A 24,247-nucleotide genomic window follows, 5' to 3' on the forward strand; every position below is an offset into this window, starting at 1 on the left:
CCACTTCTGACAGTTGTTTAGTGCCTCTCAGGAGTCATGCTGCTTAGCAGTAATAATAAGATGATGAAATAACAATTTATAATAAACACTCTCAAATGTAAACCTTCTGGAGCTGAGCAAAGATCAAGGAAAATAAGAAAACAGCTGTACTTAATAACAAATGAATGAGGGGAACATTTCACTTTATTGCATTATAATGAGTTACTGAGTTACTTCATTGTCTTTCAGTTGTAAAATTATCACTTTCTGTAGACTATGCCTGGTGGCCCATTCACTGCTGACAGGCCTGTTGTCGTGGCCGAGTGGTTAAGGCGATGGACTAGAAATCCATTAGGATCTTCCTGCGCAGGTTCGAATCCTGCCGACAACGAAATTGAATTTTCTTGACCCCTCCGGAGGTTGAAGTTTCGTCGTGTTTCTTATACCAATCATATCCTCTCAGATCTCCACAAGTACATAGGGATTAGTTGTCCATTTGGGACAGGATCCCACCTCACACCTTTACACACCTGGTTATCCATCCTTCTAGCTCTATAGGCCACAGTAGCATAGGTTACAGGTTTGTAGTCAAGCCACAGATTTCAGGTGAGATCCCATGATACACTCAACAATACAACAACACGATTCTCATGAATAACCATTAAGCCATTTGCTAAGATTTCCCCCATTTTCACATGTGGAAACCTGTTGTCACTCTTACCCTGACGGATAGCTCCAGACACTTTTTTGGTCCTATCTGAGGCATTTTTAAATTCATGTCCAAATGGCCATATTCTGAAGACACTCTTAAAGTCTGCAGGGTAATCGAACTGGCCACATCTAAAGTCAAGCCACAGGTCACAGTTGAGCTGCCTTGTTAAACCCTCAAAATAAATAATAACACGATTGCGTTGAAAATACCCATTAAGCCATTTGTTAAGATTTCAGCTATGTGGACCTGTTGTCACTCTTACCCTGATGATTGTTGATATTTACAGACACTTTTTCGGTCTTGTCTGAGAAATTTTATCATTTATATCAGAATGGCCATATTCTGAGGCCAGTTTAGCGTTCATTCAATGACGATTTACACGATTGCGTTGAAAATACCCATTAAGCCATTTGTTAAGATTTCAGCCATGTGGACCTGTTGTCACTCTTACCCTGATGATTGCTGATACTTACAGACACTTTTTCGGTCTTATCTGAGGAATTTTATCATTTATATCAGAATGGCCATATTCTGAGGCCAGTTTAGCGTTCATTCAATGACGATTTACTACTCTTTTCCGTTGAAGGCCATATTGAGGTTAAATCAATGACTGGAGTTTTTCATTGATAAAAACAAATGACTATTGAAAGTGCAAGTCGGTATCGTGCATAAATTTACTGGTCTCTGTGGTGATTTTAGAAGGCTGTGCCTATTTCTACTTTTACCCCATACTCTTTAACCCGATACCCAGGTAATGTGCTGTAGTCAGGATGGCCGAGCGGTCTAAGGCGCTGCGTTCAGGTCGCAGTCTCCCATGGAGGCGTGGGTTCAAATCCCACTTCTGACAGTTGTTTAGTGCCTCTCAGGAGTCATGCTGCTTAGCAGTAATAATAAGATGATGAAATAACAATTTATAATAAACACTCTCAAATGTAAACCTTCTGGAGCTGAGCAAAGATCAAGGAAAATAAGAAAACAGCTGTACTTAATAACAAATGAATGAGGGGAACATTTCACTTTATTGCATTATAATGAGTTACTGAGTTACTTCATTGTCTTTCAGTTGTAAAATTATCACTTTCTGTAGACTATGCCTGGTGGCCCATTCACTGCTGACAGGCCTGTTGTCGTGGCCGAGTGGTTAAGGCGATGGACTAGAAATCCATTAGGATCTTCCTGCGCAGGTTCGAATCCTGCCGACAACGAAATTGAATTTTCTTGACCCCTCCGGAGGTTGAAGTTTCGTCGTGTTTCTTATACCAATCATATCCTCTCAGATCTCCACAAGTACATAGGGATTAGTTGTCCATTTGGGACAGGATCCCACCTCACACCTTTACACACCTGGTTATCCATCCTTCTAGCTCTATAGGCCACAGTAGCATAGGTTACAGGTTTGTAGTCAAGCCACAGATTTCAGGTGAGATCCCATGATACACTCAACAATACAACAACACGATTCTCATGAATAACCATTAAGCCATTTGCTAAGATTTCCCCCATTTTCACATGTGGAAACCTGTTGTCACTCTTACCCTGACGGATAGCTCCAGACACTTTTTGGTCCTATCTGAGGCATTTTTAAATTCATGTCCAAATGGCCATATTCTGAAGACACTCTTAAAGTCTGCAGGGTAATCGAACTGGCCACATCTAAAGTCAAGCCACAGGTCACAGTTGAGCTGCCTTGTTAAACCCTCAAAATAAATAATAACACGATTGCGTTGAAAATACCCATTAAGCCATTTGTTAAGATTTCAGCTATGTGGACCTGTTGTCACTCTTACCCTGATGATTGTTGATATTTACAGACACTTTTTCGGTCTTGTCTGAGAAATTTTATCATTTATATCAGAATGGCCATATTCTGAGGCCAGTTTAGCGTTCATTCAATGACGATTTACACGATTGCGTTGAAAATACCCATTAAGCCATTTGTTAAGATTTCAGCCATGTGGACCTGTTGTCACTCTTACCCTGATGATTGCTGATACTTACAGACACTTTTTCGGTCTTATCTGAGGAATTTTATCATTTATATCAGAATGGCCATATTCTGAGGCCAGTTTAGCGTTCATTCAATGACGATTTACTACTCTTTTCCGTTGAAGGCCATATTGAGGTTAAATCAATGACTGGAGTTTTTCATTGATAAAAACAAATGACTATTGAAAGTGCAAGTCGGTATCGTGCATAAATTTACTGGTCTCTGTGGTGATTTTAGAAGGCTGTGCCTATTTCTACTTTTACCCCATACTCTTTAACCCGATACCCAGGTAATGTGCTGTAGTCAGGATGGCCGAGCGGTCTAAGGCGCTGCGTTCAGGTCGCAGTCTCCCATGGAGGCGTGGGTTCAAATCCCACTTCTGACAGTTGTTTAGTGCCTCTCAGGAGTCATGCTGCTTAGCAGTAATAATAAGATGATGAAATAACAATTTATAATAAACACTCTCAAATGTAAACCTTCTGGAGCTGAGCAAAGATCAAGGAAAATAAGAAAACAGCTGTACTTAATAACAAATGAATGAGGGGAACATTTCACTTTATTGCATTATAATGAGTTACTGAGTTACTTCATTGTCTTTCAGTTGTAAAATTATCACTTTCTGTAGACTATGCCTGGTGGCCCATTCACTGCTGACAGGCCTGTTGTCGTGGCCGAGTGGTTAAGGCGATGGACTAGAAATCCATTAGGATCTTCCTGCGCAGGTTCGAATCCTGCCGACAACGAAATTGAATTTTCTTGACCCCTCCGGAGGTTGAAGTTTCGTCGTGTTTCTTATACCAATCATATCCTCTCAGATCTCCACAAGTACATAGGGATTAGTTGTCCATTTGGGACAGGATCCCACCTCACACCTTTACACACCTGGTTATCCATCCTTCTAGCTCTATAGGCCACAGTAGCATAGGTTACAGGTTTGTAGTCAAGCCACAGATTTCAGGTGAGATCCCATGATACACTCAACAATACAACAACACGATTCTCATGAATAACCATTAAGCCATTTGCTAAGATTTCCCCCCATTTTCACATGTGGAAACCTGTTGTCACTCTTACCCTGACGGATAGCTCCAGACACTTTTTTGGTCCTATCTGAGGCATTTTTAAATTCATGTCCAAATGGCCATATTCTGAAGACACTCTTAAAGTCTGCAGGGTAATCGAACTGGCCACATCTAAAGTCAAGCCACAGGTCACAGTTGAGCTGCCTTGTTAAACCCTCAAAATAAATAATAACACGATTGCGTTGAAAATACCCATTAAGCCATTTGTTAAGATTTCAGCTATGTGGACCTGTTGTCACTCTTACCCTGATGATTGTTGATATTTACAGACACTTTTTCGGTCTTGTCTGAGAAATTTTATCATTTATATCAGAATGGCCATATTCTGAGGCCAGTTTAGCGTTCATTCAATGACGATTTACACGATTGCGTTGAAAATACCCATTAAGCCATTTGTTAAGATTTCAGCCATGTGGACCTGTTGTCACTCTTACCCTGATGATTGCTGATACTTACAGACACTTTTTCGGTCTTATCTGAGGAATTTTATCATTTATATCAGAATGGCCATATTCTGAGGCCAGTTTAGCGTTCATTCAATGACGATTTACTACTCTTTTCCGTTGAAGGCCATATTGAGGTTAAATCAATGACTGGAGTTTTTCATTGATAAAAACAAATGACTATTGAAAGTGCAAGTCGGTATCGTGCATAAATTTACTGGTCTCTGTGGTGATTTTAGAAGGCTGTGCCTATTTCTACTTTTACCCCATACTCTTTAACCCGATACCCAGGTAATGTGCTGTAGTCAGGATGGCCGAGCGGTCTAAGGCGCTGCGTTCAGGTCGCAGTCTCCCATGGAGGCGTGGGTTCAAATCCCACTTCTGACAGTTGTTTAGTGCCTCTCAGGAGTCATGCTGCTTAGCAGTAATAATAAGATGATGAAATAACAATTTATAATAAACACTCTCAAATGTAAACCTTCTGGAGCTGAGCAAAGATCAAGGAAAATAAGAAAACAGCTGTACTTAATAACAAATGAATGAGGGGAACATTTCACTTTATTGCATTATAATGAGTTACTGAGTTACTTCATTGTCTTTCAGTTGTAAAATTATCACTTTCTGTAGACTATGCCTGGTGGCCCATTCACTGCTGACAGGCCTGTTGTCGTGGCCGAGTGGTTAAGGCGATGGACTAGAAATCCATTAGGATCTTCCTGCGCAGGTTCGAATCCTGCCGACAACGAAATTGAATTTTCTTGACCCCTCCGGAGGTTGAAGTTTCGTCGTGTTTCTTATACCAATCATATCCTCTCAGATCTCCACAAGTACATAGGGATTAGTTGTCCATTTGGGACAGGATCCCACCTCACACCTTTACACACCTGGTTATCCATCCTTCTAGCTCTATAGGCCACAGTAGCATAGGTTACAGGTTTGTAGTCAAGCCACAGATTTCAGGTGAGATCCCATGATACACTCAACAATACAACAACACGATTCTCATGAATAACCATTAAGCCATTTGCTAAGATTTCCCCCATTTTCACATGTGGAAACCTGTTGTCACTCTTACCCTGACGGATAGCTCCAGACACTTTTTGGTCCTATCTGAGGCATTTTTAAATTCATGTCCAAATGGCCATATTCTGAAGACACTCTTAAAGTCTGCAGGGTAATCGAACTGGCCACATCTAAAGTCAAGCCACAGGTCACAGTTGAGCTGCCTTGTTAAACCCTCAAAATAAATAATAACACGATTGCGTTGAAAATACCCATTAAGCCATTTGTTAAGATTTCAGCTATGTGGACCTGTTGTCACTCTTACCCTGATGATTGTTGATATTTACAGACACTTTTTCGGTCTTGTCTGAGAAATTTTATCATTTATATCAGAATGGCCATATTCTGAGGCCAGTTTAGCGTTCATTCAATGACGATTTACACGATTGCGTTGAAAATACCCATTAAGCCATTTGTTAAGATTTCAGCCATGTGGACCTGTTGTCACTCTTACCCTGATGATTGCTGATACTTACAGACACTTTTTCGGTCTTATCTGAGGAATTTTATCATTTATATCAGAATGGCCATATTCTGAGGCCAGTTTAGCGTTCATTCAATGACGATTTACTACTCTTTTCCGTTGAAGGCCATATTGAGGTTAAATCAATGACTGGAGTTTTTCATTGATAAAAACAAATGACTATTGAAAGTGCAAGTCGGTATCGTGCATAAATTTACTGGTCTCTGTGGTGATTTTAGAAGGCTGTGCCTATTTCTACTTTTACCCCATACTCTTTAACCCGATACCCAGGTAATGTGCTGTAGTCAGGATGGCCGAGCGGTCTAAGGCGCTGCGTTCAGGTCGCAGTCTCCCATGGAGGCGTGGGTTCAAATCCCACTTCTGACAGTTGTTTAGTGCCTCTCAGGAGTCATGCTGCTTAGCAGTAATAATAAGATGATGAAATAACAATTTATAATAAACACTCTCAAATGTAAACCTTCTGGAGCTGAGCAAAGATCAAGGAAAATAAGAAAACAGCTGTACTTAATAACAAATGAATGAGGGGAACATTTCACTTTATTGCATTATAATGAGTTACTGAGTTACTTCATTGTCTTTCAGTTGTAAAATTATCACTTTCTGTAGACTATGCCTGGTGGCCCATTCACTGCTGACAGGCCTGTTGTCGTGGCCGAGTGGTTAAGGCGATGGACTAGAAATCCATTAGGATCTTCCTGCGCAGGTTCGAATCCTGCCGACAACGAAATTGAATTTTCTTGACCCCTCCGGAGGTTGAAGTTTCGTCGTGTTTCTTATACCAATCATATCCTCTCAGATCTCCACAAGTACATAGGGATTAGTTGTCCATTTGGGACAGGATCCCACCTCACACCTTTACACACCTGGTTATCCATCCTTCTAGCTCTATAGGCCACAGTAGCATAGGTTACAGGTTTGTAGTCAAGCCACAGATTTCAGGTGAGATCCCATGATACACTCAACAATACAACAACACGATTCTCATGAATAACCATTAAGCCATTTGCTAAGATTTCCCCCATTTTCACATGTGGAAACCTGTTGTCACTCTTACCCTGACGGATAGCTCCAGACACTTTTTGGTCCTATCTGAGGCATTTTTAAATTCATGTCCAAATGGCCATATTCTGAAGACACTCTTAAAGTCTGCAGGGTAATCGAACTGGCCACATCTAAAGTCAAGCCACAGGTCACAGTTGAGCTGCCTTGTTAAACCCTCAAAATAAATAATAACACGATTGCGTTGAAAATACCCATTAAGCCATTTGTTAAGATTTCAGCTATGTGGACCTGTTGTCACTCTTACCCTGATGATTGTTGATATTTACAGACACTTTTTCGGTCTTGTCTGAGAAATTTTATCATTTATATCAGAATGGCCATATTCTGAGGCCAGTTTAGCGTTCATTCAATGACGATTTACACGATTGCGTTGAAAATACCCATTAAGCCATTTGTTAAGATTTCAGCCATGTGGACCTGTTGTCACTCTTACCCTGATGATTGCTGATACTTACAGACACTTTTTCGGTCTTATCTGAGGAATTTTATCATTTATATCAGAATGGCCATATTCTGAGGCCAGTTTAGCGTTCATTCAATGACGATTTACTACTCTTTTCCGTTGAAGGCCATATTGAGGTTAAATCAATGACTGGAGTTTTTCATTGATAAAAACAAATGACTATTGAAAGTGCAAGTCGGTATCGTGCATAAATTTACTGGTCTCTGTGGTGATTTTAGAAGGCTGTGCCTATTTCTACTTTTACCCCATACTCTTTAACCCGATACCCAGGTAATGTGCTGTAGTCAGGATGGCCGAGCGGTCTAAGGCGCTGCGTTCAGGTCGCAGTCTCCCATGGAGGCGTGGGTTCAAATCCCACTTCTGACAGTTGTTTAGTGCCTCTCAGGAGTCATGCTGCTTAGCAGTAATAATAAGATGATGAAATAACAATTTATAATAAACACTCTCAAATGTAAACCTTCTGGAGCTGAGCAAAGATCAAGGAAAATAAGAAAACAGCTGTACTTAATAACAAATGAATGAGGGGAACATTTCACTTTATTGCATTATAATGAGTTACTGAGTTACTTCATTGTCTTTCAGTTGTAAAATTATCACTTTCTGTAGACTATGCCTGGTGGCCCATTCACTGCTGACAGGCCTGTTGTCGTGGCCGAGTGGTTAAGGCGATGGACTAGAAATCCATTAGGATCTTCCTGCGCAGGTTCGAATCCTGCCGACAACGAAATTGAATTTTCTTGACCCCTCCGGAGGTTGAAGTTTCGTCGTGTTTCTTATACCAATCATATCCTCTCAGATCTCCACAAGTACATAGGGATTAGTTGTCCATTTGGGACAGGATCCCACCTCACACCTTTACACACCTGGTTATCCATCCTTCTAGCTCTATAGGCCACAGTAGCATAGGTTACAGGTTTGTAGTCAAGCCACAGATTTCAGGTGAGATCCCATGATACACTCAACAATACAACAACACGATTCTCATGAATAACCATTAAGCCATTTGCTAAGATTTCCCCCATTTTCACATGTGGAAACCTGTTGTCACTCTTACCCTGACGGATAGCTCCAGACACTTTTTTGGTCCTATCTGAGGCATTTTTAAATTCATGTCCAAATGGCCATATTCTGAAGACACTCTTAAAGTCTGCAGGGTAATCGAACTGGCCACATCTAAAGTCAAGCCACAGGTCACAGTTGAGCTGCCTTGTTAAACCCTCAAAATAAATAATAACACGATTGCGTTGAAAATACCCATTAAGCCATTTGTTAAGATTTCAGCATGTGGACCTGTTGTCACTCTTACCCTGATGATTGTTGATATTTACAGACACTTTTTCGGTCTTGTCTGAGAAATTTTATCATTTATATCAGAATGGCCATATTCTGAGGCCAGTTTAGCGTTCATTCAATGACGATTTACACGATTGCGTTGAAAATACCCATTAAGCCATTTGTTAAGATTTCAGCCATGTGGACCTGTTGTCACTCTTACCCTGATGATTGCTGATACTTACAGACACTTTTTCGGTCTTATCTGAGGAATTTTATCATTTATATCAGAATGGCCATATTCTGAGGCCAGTTTAGCGTTCATTCAATGACGATTTACTACTCTTTTCCGTTGAAGGCCATATTGAGGTTAAATCAATGACTGGAGTTTTTCATTGATAAAAACAAATGACTATTGAAAGTGCAAGTCGGTATCGTGCATAAATTTACTGGTCTCTGTGGTGATTTTAGAAGGCTGTGCCTATTTCTACTTTTACCCCATACTCTTTAACCCGATACCCAGGTAATGTGCTGTAGTCAGGATGGCCGAGCGGTCTAAGGCGCTGCGTTCAGGTCGCAGTCTCCCATGGAGGCGTGGGTTCAAATCCCACTTCTGACAGTTGTTTAGTGCCTCTCAGGAGTCATGCTGCTTAGCAGTAATAATAAGATGATGAAATAACAATTTATAATAAACACTCTCAAATGTAAACCTTCTGGAGCTGAGCAAAGATCAAGGAAAATAAGAAAACAGCTGTACTTAATAACAAATGAATGAGGGGAACATTTCACTTTATTGCATTATAATGAGTTACTGAGTTACTTCATTGTCTTTCAGTTGTAAAATTATCACTTTCTGTAGACTATGCCTGGTGGCCCATTCACTGCTGACAGGCCTGTTGTCGTGGCCGAGTGGTTAAGGCGATGGACTAGAAATCCATTAGGATCTTCCTGCGCAGGTTCGAATCCTGCCGACAACGAAATTGAATTTTCTTGACCCCTCCGGAGGTTGAAGTTTCGTCGTGTTTCTTATACCAATCATATCCTCTCAGATCTCCACAAGTACATAGGGATTAGTTGTCCATTTGGGACAGGATCCCACCTCACACCTTTACACACCTGGTTATCCATCCTTCTAGCTCTATAGGCCACAGTAGCATAGGTTACAGGTTTGTAGTCAAGCCACAGATTTCAGGTGAGATCCCATGATACACTCAACAATACAACAACACGATTCTCATGAATAACCATTAAGCCATTTGCTAAGATTTCCCCCATTTTCACATGTGGAAACCTGTTGTCACTCTTACCCTGACGGATAGCTCCAGACACTTTTTTGGTCCTATCTGAGGCATTTTTAAATTCATGTCCAAATGGCCATATTCTGAAGACACTCTTAAAGTCTGCAGGGTAATCGAACTGGCCACATCTAAAGTCAAGCCACAGGTCACAGTTGAGCTGCCTTGTTAAACCCTCAAAATAAATAATAACACGATTGCGTTGAAAATACCCATTAAGCCATTTGTTAAGATTTCAGCATGTGGACCTGTTGTCACTCTTACCCTGATGATTGTTGATATTTACAGACACTTTTTCGGTCTTGTCTGAGAAATTTTATCATTTATATCAGAATGGCCATATTCTGAGGCCAGTTTAGCGTTCATTCAATGACGATTTACACGATTGCGTTGAAAATACCCATTAAGCCATTTGTTAAGATTTCAGCCATGTGGACCTGTTGTCACTCTTACCCTGATGATTGCTGATACTTACAGACACTTTTTCGGTCTTATCTGAGGAATTTTATCATTTATATCAGAATGGCCATATTCTGAGGCCAGTTTAGCGTTCATTCAATGACGATTTACTACTCTTTTCCGTTGAAGGCCATATTGAGGTTAAATCAATGACTGGAGTTTTTCATTGATAAAAACAAATGACTATTGAAAGTGCAAGTCGGTATCGTGCATAAATTTACTGGTCTCTGTGGTGATTTTAGAAGGCTGTGCCTATTTCTACTTTTACCCCATACTCTTTAACCCGATACCCAGGTAATGTGCTGTAGTCAGGATGGCCGAGCGGTCTAAGGCGCTGCGTTCAGGTCGCAGTCTCCCATGGAGGCGTGGGTTCAAATCCCACTTCTGACAGTTGTTTAGTGCCTCTCAGGAGTCATGCTGCTTAGCAGTAATAATAAGATGATGAAATAACAATTTATAATAAACACTCTCAAATGTAAACCTTCTGGAGCTGAGCAAAGATCAAGGAAAATAAGAAAACAGCTGTACTTAATAACAAATGAATGAGGGGAACATTTCACTTTATTGCATTATAATGAGTTACTGAGTTACTTCATTGTCTTTCAGTTGTAAAATTATCACTTTCTGTAGACTATGCCTGGTGGCCCATTCACTGCTGACAGGCCTGTTGTCGTGGCCGAGTGGTTAAGGCGATGGACTAGAAATCCATTAGGATCTTCCTGCGCAGGTTCGAATCCTGCCGACAACGAAATTGAATTTTCTTGACCCCTCCGGAGGTTGAAGTTTCGTCGTGTTTCTTATACCAATCATATCCTCTCAGATCTCCACAAGTACATAGGGATTAGTTGTCCATTTGGGACAGGATCCCACCTCACACCTTTACACACCTGGTTATCCATCCTTCTAGCTCTATAGCCACAGTAGCATAGGTTACAGGTTTGTAGTCAAGCCACAGATTTCAGGTGAGATCCCATGATACACTCAACAATACAACAACACGATTCTCATGAATAACCATTAAGCCATTTGCTAAGATTTCCCCCATTTTCACATGTGGAAACCTGTTGTCACTCTTACCCTGACGGATAGCTCCAGACACTTTTTGGTCCTATCTGAGGCATTTTTAAATTCATGTCCAAATGGCCATATTCTGAAGACACTCTTAAAGTCTGCAGGGTAATCGAACTGGCCACATCTAAAGTCAAGCCACAGGTCACAGTTGAGCTGCCTTGTTAAACCCTCAAAATAAATAATAACACGATTGCGTTGAAAATACCCATTAAGCCATTTGTTAAGATTTCAGCCATGTGGACCTGTTGTCACTCTTACCCTGATGATTGCTGATACTTACAGACACTTTTTCGGTCTTATCTGAGGAATTTTATCATTTATATCAGAATGGCCATATTCTGAGGCCAGTTTAGCGTTCATTCAATGACGATTTACTACTCTTTTCCGTTGAAGGCCATATTGAGGTTAAATCAATGACTGGAGTTTTTCATTGATAAAAACAAATGACTATTGAAAGTGCAAGTCGGTATCGTGCATAAATTTACTGGTCTCTGTGGTGATTTTAGAAGGCTGTGCCTATTTCTACTTTTACCCCATACTCTTTAACCCGATACCCAGGTAATGTGCTGTAGTCAGGATGGCCGAGCGGTCTAAGGCGCTGCGTTCAGGTCGCAGTCTCCCATGGAGGCGTGGGTTCAAATCCCACTTCTGACAGTTGTTTAGTGCCTCTCAGGAGTCATGCTGCTTAGCAGTAATAATAAGATGATGAAATAACAATTTATAATAAACACTCTCAAATGTAAACCTTCTGGAGCTGAGCAAAGATCAAGGAAAATAAGAAAACAGCTGTACTTAATAACAAATGAATGAGGGGAACATTTCACTTTATTGCATTATAATGAGTTACTGAGTTCCTTCATTGTCTTTCAGTTGTAAAATTATCACTTTCTGTAGACTATGCCTGGTGGCCCATTCACTGCTGACAGGCCTGTTGTCGTGGCCGAGTGGTTAAGGCGATGGACTAGAAATCCATTAGGATCTTCCTGCGCAGGTTCGAATCCTGCCGACAACGAAATTGAATTTTCTTGACCCCTCCGGAGGTTGAAGTTTCGTCGTGTTTCTTATACCAATCATATCCTCTCAGATCTCCACAAGTACATAGGGATTAGTTGTCCATTTGGGACAGGATCCCACCTCACACCTTTACACACATCCTTCTAGCTCTATAGGCCACAGTAGCATAGGTTACAGGTTTGTAGTCAAGCCACAGATTTCAGGTGAGATCCCATGATACACTCAACAATACAACAACACGATTCTCATGAATAACCATTAAGCCATTTGCTAAGATTTCCCCCATTTTCACATGTGGAAACCTGTTGTCACTCTTACCCTGACGGATAGCTCCAGACACTTTTTTGGTCCTATCTGAGGCATTTTTAAATTCATGTCCAAATGGCCATATTCTGAAGACACTCTTAAAGTCTGCAGGGTAATCGAACTGGCCACATCTAAAGTCAAGCCACAGGTCACAGTTGAGCTGCCTTGTTAAACCCTCAAAATAAATAATAACACGATTGCGTTGAAAATACCCATTAAGCCATTTGTTAAGATTTCAGCCATGTGGACCTGTTGTCACTCTTACCCTGATGATTGCTGATACTTACAGACACTTTTTCGGTCTTATCTGAGGAATTTTATCATTTATATCAGAATGGCCATATTCTGAGGCCAGTTTAGCGTTCATTCAATGACGATTTACTACTCTTTTCCGTTGAAGGCCATATTGAGGTTAAATCAATGACTGGAGTTTTTCATTGATAAAAACAAATGACTATTGAAAGTGCAAGTCGGTATCGTGCATAAATTTACTGGTCTCTGTGGTGATTTTAGAAGGCTGTGCCTATTTCTACTTTTACCCCATACTCTTTAACCCGATACCCAGGTAATGTGCTGTAGTCAGGATGGCCGAGCGGTCTAAGGCGCTGCGTTCAGGTCGCAGTCTCCCATGGAGGCGTGGGTTCAAATCCCACTTCTGACAGTTGTTTAGTGCCTCTCAGGAGTCATGCTGCTTAGCAGTAATAATAAGATGATGAAATAACAATTTATAATAAACACTCTCAAATGTAAACCTTCTGGAGCTGAGCAAAGATCAAGGAAAATAAGAAAACAGCTGTACTTAATAACAAATGAATGAGGGGAACATTTCACTTTATTGCATTATAATGAGTTACTGAGTTACTTCATTGTCTTTCAGTTGTAAAATTATCACTTTCTGTAGACTATGCCTGGTGGCCCATTCACTGCTGACAGGCCTGTTGTCGTGGCCGAGTGGTTAAGGCGATGGACTAGAAATCCATTAGGATCTTCCTGCGCAGGTTCGAATCCTGCCGTCAACGAAATTGAATTTTCTTGACCCCTCCGGAGGTTGAAGTTTAGTCGTGTTTCTTATACCAATCATATCCTCTCAGATCTCCACAAGTACATAGGGATTAGTTGTCCATTTGGGATAGGATCCCACCTCACACCTTTACACACCTGGTTATCCATCCTTCTAGCTCTATAGTCCACAGTAGCATAGGTTACAGGTTTGTAGTCAAGCCACAGATTTCAGGTGAGATCCCATGATACACTCAACAATACAACAACACGATTCTCATGAATAACCATTAAGCCATTTGCTAAGATTTCCCCCATTTTCACACATGTGGAAACCTGTTGTCACTCTTACCCTGACGGATAGCTCCAGACACTTTTTTGGTCCTATCTGAGGCATTTTTAAATTCATGTCCAAATGGCCATATTCTGAAGACACTCTTAAAAGACACTCTTAAAGTCTGCAGGGTAATTGAACTGGCCACATCTAAAGTCAAGCCATTTGTTAAGATTTCAGGTTGTTGAGCTGCCTTGTTAAACCCTCAAAATAAATAATAACACGTTCATTTGCGTTGAAAATACCCATTAAGCCATTTGTTAAGATTTCAGCCATGTGGACCTGTTGTCACTCTTACCCTGATGATTGCTGATATTTACAGACACTTTTTCGGTCTTATCTGAGGAATTTTATCATTTATATCAGAATGGCCATATTCTGAGGCCAGTTTAGCGTTCATTCAATGACGATTTACTACTCTTTTCCGTTGAAGGCCATATTGAGGTTAAATCAATGACTGGAGTTTTTCATTGATAAAAACAAATGACTATTGAAAGTGCAAGTCGGTATCGTGCATAAATTTACTGGTCTCTGTGGTGATTTTAGAAGGCTGTGCCTATTTCTACTTTTACCCCATACTCTTTAACCCGATACCCAGGTAATGTGCTGTAGTCAGGATGGCCGAGCGGTCTAAGGCGCTGCGTTCAGGTCGCAGTCTCCCATGGAGGCGTGGGTTCAAATCCCACTTCTGACAGTTGTTTAGTGCCTCTCAGGAGTCATGCTGCTTAGCAGTAATAATAAGATGATGAAATAACAATTTATAATAAACACTCTCAAATGTAAACCTTCTGGAGCTGAGCAAAGATCAAGGAAAATAAGAAAACAGCTGTACTTAATAACAAATGAATGAGGGGAACATTTCACTTTATTGCATTATAATGAGTTACTGAGTTACTTCATTGTCTTTCAGTTGTAAAATTATCACTTTCTGTAGACTATGCCTGGTGGCCCATTCACTGCTGACAGGCCTGTTGTCGTGGCCGAGTGGTTAAGGCGATGGACTAGAAATCCATTAGGATCTTCCTGCGCAGGTTCGAATCCTGCCGACAACGAAATTGAATTTTCTTGACCCCTCCGGAGGTTGAAGTTTCGTCGTGTTTCTTATACCAATCATATCCTCTCAGATCTCCACAAGTACATAGGGATTAGTTGTCCATTTGGGACAGGATCCCACCTCACACCTTTACACACCTGGTTATCCATCCTTCTAGCTCTATAGGCCACAGTAGCATAGGTTACAGGTTTGTAGTCAAGCCACAGATTTCAGGTGAGATCCCATGATACACTCAACAATACAACAACACGATTCTCATGAATAACCATTAAGCCATTTGCTAAGATTTCCCCCATTTTCACATGTGGAAACCTGTTGTCACTCTTACCCTGACGGATAGCTCCAGACACTTTTTTGGTCCTATCTGAGGCATTTTTAAATTCATGTCCAAATGGCCATATTCTGAAGACACTCTTAAAGTCTGCAGGGTAATCGAACTGGCCACATCTAAAGTCAAGCCACAGGTCACAGTTGAGCTGCCTTGTTAAACCCTCAAAATAAATAATAACACGATTGCGTTGAAAATACCCATTAAGCCATTTGTTAAGATTTCAGCTATGTGGACCTGTTGTCACTCTTACCCTGATGATTGTTGATATTTACAGACACTTTTTCGGTCTTGTCTGAGAAATTTTATCATTTATATCAGAATGGCCATATTCTGAGGCCAGTTTAGCGTTCATTCAATGACGATTTGATTGAAAATACCCATTAAGCCATTTGTTAAGATTTCAGCCATGTGGACCTGTTGTCACTCTTACCCTGATGATTGCTGATACTTACAGACACTTTTTCGGTCTTATCTGAGGAATTTTATCATTTATATCAGAATGGCCATATTCTGAGGCCAGTTTAGCGTTCATTCAATGACGATTTACTACTCTTTTCCGTTGAAGGCCATATTGAGGTTAAATCAATGACTGGAGTTTTTCATTGATAAAAACAAATGACTATTGAAAGTGCAAGTCGGTATCGTGCATAAATTTACTGGTCTCTGTGGTGATTTTAGAAGGCTGTGCCTATTTCTACTTTTACCCCATACTCTTTAACCCGATACCCAGGTAATGTGCTGTAGTCAGGATGGCCGAGCGGTCTAAGGCGCTGCGTTCAGGTCGCAGTCTCCCATGGAGGCGTGGGTTCAAATCCCACTTCTGACAGTTGTTTAGTGCCTCTCAGGAGTCATGCTGCTTAGCAGTAATAATAAGATGATGAAATAACAATTTATAATAAACACTCTCAAATGTAAACCTTCTGGAGCTGAGCAAAGATCAAGGAAAATAAGAAAACAGCTGTACTTAATAACAAATGAATGAGGGGAACATTTCACTTTATTGCATTATAATGAGTTACTGAGTTACTTCATTGTCTTTCAGTTGTAAAATTATCACTTTCTGTAGACTATGCCTGGTGGCCCATTCACTGCTGACAGGCCTGTTGTCGTGGCCGAGTGGTTAAGGCGATGGACTAGAAATCCATTAGGATCTTCCTGCGCAGGTTCGAATCCTGCCGACAACGAAATTGAATTTTCTTGACCCCTCCGGAGGTTGAAGTTTCGTCGTGTTTCTTATACCAATCATATCCTCTCAGATCTCCACAAGTACATAGGGATTAGTTGTCCATTTGGGACAGGATCCCACCTCACACCTTTACACACCTGGTTATCCATCCTTCTAGCTCTATAGGCCACAGTAGCATAGGTTACAGGTTTGTAGTCAAGCCACAGATTTCAGGTGAGATCCCATGATACACTCAACAATACAACAACACGATTCTCATGAATAACCATTAAGCCATTTGCTAAGATTTCCCCCATTTTCACATGTGGAAACCTGTTGTCACTCTTACCCTGACGGATAGCTCCAGACACTTTTTGGTCCTATCTGAGGCATTTTTAAATTCATGTCCAAATGGCCATATTCTGAAGACACTCTTAAAGTCTGCAGGGTAATCGAACTGGCCACACATCTAAAGTCAAGCCACAGGTCACAGTTGAGCTGCCTTGTTAAACCCTCAAAATAAATAATAACACGATTGCGTTGAAAATACCCATTAAGCCATTTGTTAAGATTTCAGCCATGTGGACCTGTTGTCACTCTTACCCTGATGATTGCTGATATTTACAGACACTTTTTCGGTCTTGTCTGAGAAATTTTATCATTTATATCAGAATGGCCATATTCTGAGGCCAGTTTAGCGTTCATTCAATGACGATTTACACGATTGCGTTGAAAATACCCATTAAGCCATTTGTTAAGATTTCAGCCATGTGGACCTGTTGTCACTCTTACCCTGATGATTGCTGATACTTACAGACACTTTTTCGGTCTTATCTGAGGAATTTTATCATTTATATCAGAATGGCCATATTCTGAGGCCAGTTTAGCGTTCATTCAATGACGATTTACTACTCTTTTCCGTTGAAGGCCATATTGAGGTTAAATCAATGACTGGAGTTTTTCATTGATAAAAACAAATGACTATTGAAAGTGCAAGTCGGTATCGTGCATAAATTTACTGGTCTCTGTGGTGATTTTAGAAGGCTGTGCCTATTTCTACTTTTACCCCATACTCTTTAACCCGATACCCAGGTAATGTGCTGTAGTCAGGATGGCCGAGCGGTCTAAGGCGCTGCGTTCAGGTCGCAGTCTCCCATGGAGGCGTGGGTTCAAATCCCACTTCTGACAGTTGTTTAGTGCCTCTCAGGAGTCATGCTGCTTAGCAGTAATAATAAGATGATGAAATAACAATTTATAATAAACACTCTCAAATGTAAACCTTCTGGAGCTGAGCAAAGATCAAGGAAAATAAGAAAACAGCTGTACTTAATAACAAATGAATGAGGGGAACATTTCACTTTATTGCATTATAATGAGTTACTGAGTTACTTCATTGTCTTTCAGTTGTAAAATTATCACTTTCTGTAGACTATGCCTGGTGGCCCATTCACTGCTGACAGGCCTGTTGTCGTGGCCGAGTGGTTAAGGCGATGGACTAGAAATCCATTAGGATCTTCCTGCGCAGGTTCGAATCCTGCCGACAACGAAATTGAATTTTCTTGACCCCTCCGGAGGTTGAAGTTTCGTCGTGTTTCTTATACCAATCATATCCTCTCAGATCTCCACAAGTACATAGGGATTAGTTGTCCATTTGGGACAGGATCCCACCTCACACCTTTACACACCTGGTTATCCATCCTTCTAGCTCTATAGGCCACAGTAGCATAGGTTACAGGTTTGTAGTCAAGCCACAGATTTCAGGTGAGATCCCATGATACACTCAACAATACAACAACACGATTCTCATGAATAACCATTAAGCCATTTGCTAAGATTTCCCCCATTTTCACATGTGGAAACCTGTTGTCACTCTTACCCTGACGGATAGCTCCAGACACTTTTTGGTCCTATCTGAGGCATTTTTAAATTCATGTCCAAATGGCCATATTCTGAAGACACTCTTAAAGTCTGCAGGGTAATCGAACTGGCCACATCTAAAGTCAAGCCACAGGTCACAGTTGAGCTGCCTTGTTAAACCCTCAAAATAAATAATAACACGATTGCGTTGAAAATACCCATTAAGCCATTTGTTAAGATTTCAGCTATGTGGACCTGTTGTCACTCTTACCCTGATGATTGTTGATATTTACAGACACTTTTTCGGTCTTGTCTGAGAAATTTTATCATTTATATCAGAATGGCCATATTCTGAGGCCAGTTTAGCGTTCATTCAATGACGATTTACACGATTGCGTTGAAAATACCCATTAAGCCATTTGTTAAGATTTCAGCCATGTGGACCTGTTGTCACTCTTACCCTGATGATTGCTGATACTTACAGACACTTTTTCGGTCTTATCTGAGGAATTTTATCATTTATATCAGAATGGCCATATTCTGAGGCCAGTTTAGCGTTCATTCAATGACGATTTACTACTCTTTTCCGTTGAAGGCCATATTGAGGTTAAATCAATGACTGGAGTTTTTCATTGATAAAAACAAATGACTATTGAAAGTGCAAGTCGGTATCGTGCATAAATTTACTGGTCTCTGTGGTGATTTTAGAAGGCTGTGCCTATTTCTACTTTTACCCCATACTCTTTAACCCGATACCCAGGTAATGTGCTGTAGTCAGGATGGCCGAGCGGTCTAAGGCGCTGCGTTCAGGTCGCAGTCTCCCATGGAGGCGTGGGTTCAAATCCCACTTCTGACAGTTGTTTAGTGCCTCTCAGGAGTCATGCTGCTTAGCAGTAATAATAAGATGATGAAATAACAATTTATAATAAACACTCTCAAATGTAAACCTTCTGGAGCTGAGCAAAGATCAAGGAAAATAAGAAAACAGCTGTACTTAATAACAAATGAATGAGGGGAACATTTCACTTTATTGCATTATAATGAGTTACTGAGTTACTTCATTGTCTTTCAGTTGTAAAATTATCACTTTCTGTAGACTATGCCTGTGGCCCATTCACTGCTGACAGGCCTGTTGTCGTGGCCGAGTGGTTAAGGCGATGGACTAGAAATCCATTAGGATCTTCCTGCGCAGGTTCGAATCCTGCCGACAACGAAATTGAATTTTCTTGACCCCTCCGGAGGTTGAAGTTTCGTCGTGTTTCTTATACCAATCATATCCTCTCAGATCTCCACAAGTACATAGGGATTAGTTGTCCATTTGGGACAGGATCCCACCTCACACCTTTACACACCTGGTTATCCATCCTTCTAGCTCTATAGGCCACAGTAGCATAGGTTACAGGTTTGTAGTCAAGCCACAGATTTCAGGTGAGATCCCATGATACACTCAACAATACAACAACACGATTCTCATGAATAACCATTAAGCCATTTGCTAAGATTTCCCCCATTTTCACATGTGGAAACCTGTTGTCACTCTTACCCTGACGGATAGCTCCAGACACTTTTTGGTCCTATCTGAGGCATTTTTAAATTCATGTCCAAATGGCCATATTCTGAAGACACTCTTAAAGTCTGCAGGGTAATCGAACTGGCCACATCTAAAGTCAAGCCACAGGTCACAGTTGAGCTGCCTTGTTAAACCCTCAAAATAAATAATAACACGATTGCGTTGAAAATACCCATTAAGCCATTTGTTAAGATTTCAGCCATGTGGACCTGTTGTCACTCTTACCCTGATGATTGCTGATATTTACAGACACTTTTTCGGTCTTATCTGAGAAATTTTATCATTTATATCAGAATGGCCATATTCTGAGGCCAGTTTAGCGTTCATTCAATGACGATTTACTACTCGTTGAAAATTTAAGCCATTTGTTAAGATTTCAGCCATATTGAGTTGTTAAATTCACTTACAGACACTTTTTGTCTTATCTGGAGAATTTTTCATTTATTGAATAAAAACAAATGCGTTCATTCAATGACGATTTACTACTCTTTTCCGTTGAAGGCCATATTGAGGTTAAATCAATGACTGGAGTTTTTCATTGATAAAAACAAATGACTATTGAAAGTGCAAGTCGGTATCGTGCATAAATTTACTGGTCTCTGTGGTGATTTTAGAAGGCTGTGCCTATTTCTACTTTTACCCCATACTCTTTAACCCGATACCCAGGTAATGTGCTGTAGTCAGGATGGCCGAGCGGTCTAAGGCGCTGCGTTCAGGTCGCAGTCTCCCATGGAGGCGTGGGTTCAAATCCCACTTCTGACAGTTGTTTAGTGCCTCTCAGGAGTCATGCTGCTTAGCAGTAATAATAAGATGATGAAATAACAATTTATAATAAACACTCTCAAATGTAAACCTTCTGGAGCTGAGCAAAGATCAAGGAAAATAAGAAAACAGCTGTACTTAATAACAAATGAATGAGGGGAACATTTCACTTTATTGCATTATAATGAGTTACTGAGTTACTTCATTGTCTTTCAGTTGTAAAATTATCACTTTCTGTAGACTATGCCTGGTGGCCCATTCACTGCTGACAGGCCTGTTGTCGTGGCCGAGTGGTTAAGGCGATGGACTAGAAATCCATTAGGATCTTCCTGCGCAGGTTCGAATCCTGCCGACAACGAAATTGAATTTTCTTGACCCCTCCGGAGGTTGAAGTTTCGTCGTGTTTCTTATACCAATCATATCCTCTCAGATCTCCACAAGTACATAGGGATTAGTTGTCCATTTGGGACAGGATCCCACCTCACACCTTTACACACCTGGTTATCCATCCTTCTAGCTCTATAGGCCACAGTAGCATAGGTTACAGGTTTGTAGTCAAGCCACAGATTTCAGGTGAGATCCCATGATACACTCAACAATACAACAACACGATTCTCATGAATAACCATTAAGCCATTTGCTAAGATTTCCCCCATTTTCACATGTGGAAACCTGTTGTCACTCTTACCCTGACGGATAGCTCCAGACACTTTTTTGGTCCTATCTGAGGCATTTTTAAATTCATGTCCAAATGGCCATATTCTGAAGACACTCTTAAAGTCTGCAGGGTAATCGAACTGGCCACATCTAAAGTCAAGCCACAGGTCACAGTTGAGCTGCCTTGTTAAACCCTCAAAATAAATAATAACACGATTGCGTTGAAAATACCCATTAAGCCATTTGTTAAGATTTCAGCCATGTGGACCTGTTGTCACTCTTACCCTGATGATTGCTGATATTTACAGACACTTTTTCGGTCTTGTCTGAGAAATTTTATTTTGAGGCCGGTCTTATCTGAAAATACCCATTAAGCCATTTTATCATTTATATCAGAATGGCCACATTCTGAGGCCAGTTTAGCGTTCATTCAATGACGATTTACTACTCTTTTCCGTTGAAGGCCATATTGAGGTTAAATCAATGACTGGAGTTTTTCATTGATAAAAACAAATGACTATTGAAAGTGCAAGTCGGTATCGTGCATAAATTTACTGGTCTCTGTGGTGATTTTAGAAGGCTGTGCCTATTTCTACTTTTACCCCATACTCTTTAACCCGATACCCAGGTAATGTGCTGTAGTCAGGATGGCCGAGCGGTCTAAGGCGCTGCGTTCAGGTCTCAGTCTCCCATGGAGGCGTGGGTTCAAATCCCACTTCTGACAGTTGTTTAGTGCCTCTCAGGAGTCATGCTGCTTAGCAGTAATAATAAGATGATGAAATAACAATTTATAATAAACACTCTCAAATGTAAACCTTCTGGAGCTGAGCAAAGATCAAGGAAAATAAGAAAACAGCTGTACTTAATAACAAATGAATGAGGGGAACATTTCACTTTATTGCATTATAATGAGTTACTGAGTTACTTCATTGTCTTTCAGTTGTAAAATTATCACTTTCTGTAGACTATGCCTGGTGGCCCATTCACTGCTGACAGGCCTGTTGTCGTGGCCGAGTGGTTAAGGCGATGGACTAGAAATCCATTAGGATCTTCCTGCGCAGGTTCGAATCCTGCCGACAACGAAATTGAATTTTCTTGACCCCTCCGGAGGTTGAAGTTTCGTCGTGTTTCTTATACCAATCATATCCTCTCAGATCTCCACAAGTACATAGGGATTAGTTGTCCATTTGGGACAGGATCCCACCTCACACCTTTACACACCTGGTTATCCATCCTTCTAGCTCTATAGGCCACAGTAGCATAGGTTACAGGTTTGTAGTCAAGCCACAGATTTCAGGTGAGATCCCATGATACACTCAACAATACAACAACACGATTCTCATGAATAACCATTAAGCCATTTGCTAAGATTTCCCCCATTTTCACATGTGGAAACCTGTTGTCACTCTTACCCTGACGGATAGCTCCAGACACTTTTTGGTCCTATCTGAGGCATTTTTAAATTCATGTCCAAATGGCCATATTCTGAAGACACTCTTAAAGTCTGCAGGGTAATCGAACTGGCCACATCTAAAGTCAAGCCACAGGTCACAGTTGAGCTGCCTTGTTAAACCCTCAAAATAAATAATAACACGATTGCGTTGAAAATACCCATTAAGCCATTTGTTAAGATTTCAGCTATGTGGACCTGTTGTCACTCTTACCCTGATGATTGTTGATATTTACAGACACTTTTTCGGTCTTGTCTGAGAAATTTTATCATTTATATCAGAATGGCCATATTCTGAGGCCAGTTTAGCGTTCATTCAATGACGATTTACACGATTGCGTTGAAAATACCATTAAGCCATTTGTTAAGATTTCAGCCATGTGGACCTTTGTCACTCTTACCCTGATGATTGCTGATTTCAGTCTTATCTGAGAAATTTTATCATTTATATCAGAATGGCCATATTCTGAGGCCAGTTTAGCGTTCATTCAATGACGATTTACACGATTGCGTTGAAAATACCCATTAAGCCATTTGTTAAGATTTCAGCCATGTGGACCTGTTGTCACTCTTACCCTGATGATTGCTGATACTTACAGACACTTTTTCGGTCTTATCTGAGGAATTTTATCATTTATATCAGAATGGCCATATTCTGAGGCCAGTTTAGCGTTCATTCAATGACGATTTACTACTCTTTTCCGTTGAAGGCCATATTGAGGTTAAATCAATGACTGGAGTTTTTCATTGATAAAAACAAATGACTATTGAAAGTGCAAGTCGGTATCGTGCATAAATTTACTGGTCTCTGTGGTGATTTTAGAAGGCTGTGCCTTCTACTTTTACCCCATACTCTTTAACCCGATACCCAGGTAATGTGCTGTAGTCAGGATGGCCGAGCGGTCTAAGGCGCTGCGTTCAGGTCGCAGTCTCCCATGGAGGCGTGGGTTCAAATCCCACTTCTGACAGTTGTTTAGTGCCTCTCAGGAGTCATGCTGCTTAGCAGTAATAATAAGATGATGAAATAACAATTTATAATAAACACTCTCAAATGTAAACCTTCTGGAGCTGAGCAAAGATCAAGGAAAATAAGAAAACAGCTGTACTTAATAACAAATGAATGAGGGGAACATTTCACTTTATTGCATTATAATGAGTTACTGAGTTACTTCATTGTCTTTCAGTTGTAAAATTATCACTTTCTGTAGACTATGCCTGGTGGCCCATTCACTGCTGACAGGCCTGTTGTCGTGGCCGAGTGGTTAAGGCGATGGACTAGAAATCCATTAGGATCTTCCTGCGCAGGTTCGAATCCTGCCGACAACGAAATTGAATTTTCTTGACCCCTCCGGAGGTTGAAGTTTCGTCGTGTTTCTT

General features: G+C 40.7%; 31 non-coding genes across 31 annotated transcripts; all 31 read left to right on the top strand.

Annotated features, from left to right (window-relative positions):
* The first annotated feature begins 288 nt into the window (after positions 1-288).
* trnas-aga (transfer RNA serine (anticodon AGA)) lies at positions 289-370 on the top strand. The gene has a single exon. It is a non-coding gene; the product is annotated as a tRNA-Ser (tRNA).
* A 1,085-nt stretch (positions 371-1,455) lies between these two features.
* Positions 1,456-1,538, top strand: trnal-cag (transfer RNA leucine (anticodon CAG)). The gene has a single exon. It is a non-coding gene; the product is annotated as a tRNA-Leu (tRNA).
* A 276-nt stretch (positions 1,539-1,814) lies between these two features.
* On the top strand, positions 1,815-1,896 carry trnas-aga (transfer RNA serine (anticodon AGA)). Its single transcript has one exon. It is a non-coding gene; the product is annotated as a tRNA-Ser (tRNA).
* Positions 1,897-2,980: 1,084 nt separating this feature from the next.
* trnal-cag (transfer RNA leucine (anticodon CAG)) lies at positions 2,981-3,063 on the top strand. The gene has a single exon. It is a non-coding gene; the product is annotated as a tRNA-Leu (tRNA).
* Positions 3,064-3,339: 276 nt separating this feature from the next.
* On the top strand, positions 3,340-3,421 carry trnas-aga (transfer RNA serine (anticodon AGA)). Its single transcript has one exon. It is a non-coding gene; the product is annotated as a tRNA-Ser (tRNA).
* A 1,086-nt stretch (positions 3,422-4,507) lies between these two features.
* Positions 4,508-4,590, top strand: trnal-cag (transfer RNA leucine (anticodon CAG)). The gene has a single exon. It is a non-coding gene; the product is annotated as a tRNA-Leu (tRNA).
* A 276-nt stretch (positions 4,591-4,866) lies between these two features.
* Positions 4,867-4,948, top strand: trnas-aga (transfer RNA serine (anticodon AGA)). Its single transcript has one exon. It is a non-coding gene; the product is annotated as a tRNA-Ser (tRNA).
* Positions 4,949-6,032: 1,084 nt separating this feature from the next.
* trnal-cag (transfer RNA leucine (anticodon CAG)) lies at positions 6,033-6,115 on the top strand. Its single transcript has one exon. It is a non-coding gene; the product is annotated as a tRNA-Leu (tRNA).
* A 276-nt stretch (positions 6,116-6,391) lies between these two features.
* Positions 6,392-6,473, top strand: trnas-aga (transfer RNA serine (anticodon AGA)). Its single transcript has one exon. It is a non-coding gene; the product is annotated as a tRNA-Ser (tRNA).
* A 1,084-nt stretch (positions 6,474-7,557) lies between these two features.
* On the top strand, positions 7,558-7,640 carry trnal-cag (transfer RNA leucine (anticodon CAG)). The gene has a single exon. It is a non-coding gene; the product is annotated as a tRNA-Leu (tRNA).
* Positions 7,641-7,916: 276 nt separating this feature from the next.
* On the top strand, positions 7,917-7,998 carry trnas-aga (transfer RNA serine (anticodon AGA)). The gene has a single exon. It is a non-coding gene; the product is annotated as a tRNA-Ser (tRNA).
* Positions 7,999-9,082: 1,084 nt separating this feature from the next.
* On the top strand, positions 9,083-9,165 carry trnal-cag (transfer RNA leucine (anticodon CAG)). Its single transcript has one exon. It is a non-coding gene; the product is annotated as a tRNA-Leu (tRNA).
* Positions 9,166-9,441: 276 nt separating this feature from the next.
* On the top strand, positions 9,442-9,523 carry trnas-aga (transfer RNA serine (anticodon AGA)). The gene has a single exon. It is a non-coding gene; the product is annotated as a tRNA-Ser (tRNA).
* Positions 9,524-10,607: 1,084 nt separating this feature from the next.
* On the top strand, positions 10,608-10,690 carry trnal-cag (transfer RNA leucine (anticodon CAG)). Its single transcript has one exon. It is a non-coding gene; the product is annotated as a tRNA-Leu (tRNA).
* Positions 10,691-10,966: 276 nt separating this feature from the next.
* On the top strand, positions 10,967-11,048 carry trnas-aga (transfer RNA serine (anticodon AGA)). The gene has a single exon. It is a non-coding gene; the product is annotated as a tRNA-Ser (tRNA).
* Positions 11,049-11,942: 894 nt separating this feature from the next.
* Positions 11,943-12,025, top strand: trnal-cag (transfer RNA leucine (anticodon CAG)). Its single transcript has one exon. It is a non-coding gene; the product is annotated as a tRNA-Leu (tRNA).
* A 276-nt stretch (positions 12,026-12,301) lies between these two features.
* trnas-aga (transfer RNA serine (anticodon AGA)) lies at positions 12,302-12,383 on the top strand. Its single transcript has one exon. It is a non-coding gene; the product is annotated as a tRNA-Ser (tRNA).
* Positions 12,384-13,269: 886 nt separating this feature from the next.
* On the top strand, positions 13,270-13,352 carry trnal-cag (transfer RNA leucine (anticodon CAG)). Its single transcript has one exon. It is a non-coding gene; the product is annotated as a tRNA-Leu (tRNA).
* Positions 13,353-14,635: 1,283 nt separating this feature from the next.
* trnal-cag (transfer RNA leucine (anticodon CAG)) lies at positions 14,636-14,718 on the top strand. Its single transcript has one exon. It is a non-coding gene; the product is annotated as a tRNA-Leu (tRNA).
* A 276-nt stretch (positions 14,719-14,994) lies between these two features.
* Positions 14,995-15,076, top strand: trnas-aga (transfer RNA serine (anticodon AGA)). Its single transcript has one exon. It is a non-coding gene; the product is annotated as a tRNA-Ser (tRNA).
* A 1,076-nt stretch (positions 15,077-16,152) lies between these two features.
* On the top strand, positions 16,153-16,235 carry trnal-cag (transfer RNA leucine (anticodon CAG)). The gene has a single exon. It is a non-coding gene; the product is annotated as a tRNA-Leu (tRNA).
* Positions 16,236-16,511: 276 nt separating this feature from the next.
* On the top strand, positions 16,512-16,593 carry trnas-aga (transfer RNA serine (anticodon AGA)). The gene has a single exon. It is a non-coding gene; the product is annotated as a tRNA-Ser (tRNA).
* Positions 16,594-17,679: 1,086 nt separating this feature from the next.
* On the top strand, positions 17,680-17,762 carry trnal-cag (transfer RNA leucine (anticodon CAG)). Its single transcript has one exon. It is a non-coding gene; the product is annotated as a tRNA-Leu (tRNA).
* A 276-nt stretch (positions 17,763-18,038) lies between these two features.
* Positions 18,039-18,120, top strand: trnas-aga (transfer RNA serine (anticodon AGA)). The gene has a single exon. It is a non-coding gene; the product is annotated as a tRNA-Ser (tRNA).
* A 1,084-nt stretch (positions 18,121-19,204) lies between these two features.
* trnal-cag (transfer RNA leucine (anticodon CAG)) lies at positions 19,205-19,287 on the top strand. Its single transcript has one exon. It is a non-coding gene; the product is annotated as a tRNA-Leu (tRNA).
* Positions 19,288-19,562: 275 nt separating this feature from the next.
* trnas-aga (transfer RNA serine (anticodon AGA)) lies at positions 19,563-19,644 on the top strand. The gene has a single exon. It is a non-coding gene; the product is annotated as a tRNA-Ser (tRNA).
* A 1,036-nt stretch (positions 19,645-20,680) lies between these two features.
* Positions 20,681-20,763, top strand: trnal-cag (transfer RNA leucine (anticodon CAG)). Its single transcript has one exon. It is a non-coding gene; the product is annotated as a tRNA-Leu (tRNA).
* Positions 20,764-21,039: 276 nt separating this feature from the next.
* Positions 21,040-21,121, top strand: trnas-aga (transfer RNA serine (anticodon AGA)). Its single transcript has one exon. It is a non-coding gene; the product is annotated as a tRNA-Ser (tRNA).
* A 1,299-nt stretch (positions 21,122-22,420) lies between these two features.
* On the top strand, positions 22,421-22,502 carry trnas-aga (transfer RNA serine (anticodon AGA)). The gene has a single exon. It is a non-coding gene; the product is annotated as a tRNA-Ser (tRNA).
* Positions 22,503-23,755: 1,253 nt separating this feature from the next.
* Positions 23,756-23,838, top strand: trnal-cag (transfer RNA leucine (anticodon CAG)). Its single transcript has one exon. It is a non-coding gene; the product is annotated as a tRNA-Leu (tRNA).
* Positions 23,839-24,114: 276 nt separating this feature from the next.
* On the top strand, positions 24,115-24,196 carry trnas-aga (transfer RNA serine (anticodon AGA)). Its single transcript has one exon. It is a non-coding gene; the product is annotated as a tRNA-Ser (tRNA).
* Positions 24,197-24,247: the final 51 nt, after the last annotated feature.

The sequence above is a fragment of the Oncorhynchus nerka genome, unplaced genomic scaffold (genome assembly GCF_034236695.1).
Source record: "Oncorhynchus nerka isolate Pitt River unplaced genomic scaffold, Oner_Uvic_2.0 unplaced_scaffold_1153, whole genome shotgun sequence".
In the NCBI taxonomy this organism is placed as follows: Eukaryota; Metazoa; Chordata; class Actinopteri; order Salmoniformes; family Salmonidae; genus Oncorhynchus; species Oncorhynchus nerka.